This window comes from Priapulus caudatus, unplaced genomic scaffold (genome assembly GCF_000485595.1).
Source record: "Priapulus caudatus unplaced genomic scaffold, Priapulus_caudatus-5.0.1 Scaffold1999, whole genome shotgun sequence".
NCBI lineage: Eukaryota > Metazoa > Priapulida > Priapulimorpha > Priapulimorphida > Priapulidae > Priapulus > Priapulus caudatus.
In genome coordinates, this window is record NW_014579060.1 from 34,503 (window position 1) to 35,630 (window position 1,128).

A 1,128-nucleotide genomic window follows, 5' to 3' on the forward strand; every position below is an offset into this window, starting at 1 on the left:
GTGTGTGTGTGTGTGTGTGTGTGTGTGTGTGTGTGTGTGTGTGTGTGTGTGTGTGTGCGTGCGTGCGTGCGTGCGTGCGTGCGTGTGTGCGCGTGTACGTGTGTGCTTTAATGCATACCTATACAGGGCAATATATCAAGAGCTTGAATATATGCATGCAACTTGCGAGAGCAACTGTGAGAATTTTGTTAACGGATAGATATAGAATACAGATACTTCTATATCTACTTCTATAGACACCTCTATTCTATAGCTATGGTTGAAGTAGCGTGTGAAATGAAACCATTTACAGTTCTCGTGGACACGTTATGGAATCATCCAAAGATAATCGTATGAAGCAATCGTTCTCGAATTGTAATTTGATACACTGGTAACCATGGAAACTTGGAGCGTGTAGACAATCAGTGAAAATTGGAACTCGCAACAGCGTCAGCAGCAACAACCGTGGATGCCTGTTGCCACTGACGCACCATGACACTGGCTTCGTAATCTGATAACCACACAATGATTAGTCTTCGAATTCCAAGCGACTATATCGAAGACAGAGAGAGACAACGCTGATCAAATAGACAGCTCAACGCTGCGGATCGCAGTTGAATAAAATCTCCACTTTTACAATTAACCGAAGAAGAATCGTGATGCGAAACTTGGCAGAGAAGAAGCCCGTATCCATGCAGCAGAGTGCGGTGGTTGCCGTGGATACGGGAGGCAGCTGAGAGAGCGTCGCTGTGTATGATCATACGTGTGCGTGGTTGGGAGCATGGGAGCATGCTCTGGTAAAGTCCACTCACTCTCGCCCTACGAGCGATCCATCTTAGAGAGATACGCAGCCTACACGGGTAAGTATTGTCTCGGGAAGACAAAGACATGGGGGTCTGTTGACAGAAACAAACTTAGTCTTAATATTAGTCATCAACTTTTTATCGTGTACCGATGTCAGACACAAAATTACTCCTAATAGTAGTTTTAACATTAACTTTTTCTCGTAGACCATTGTCAGAAACAAAATCAGTCTTACTCTTATATATAGCTGCGTTCACACGTATACACGGCTTAGCTGGTACCGTACTTAGTTGGTGCTAAGTCCGGTTAAAATGCGTTCACACGAGATACACGAGATTCGAGGCT

At 44.5% G+C, this 1,128-nt stretch overlaps 1 protein-coding gene across 1 annotated transcript in view; it reads left to right on the forward strand.

Moving 5' to 3' along the window:
• Positions 1-1,128, forward strand: part of LOC106818054 (ras association domain-containing protein 5-like) — a 29,174-nt gene that overhangs the window by 11,616 nt on the left and 16,430 nt on the right. The gene's annotated exons all lie outside the window — the stretch shown is intronic.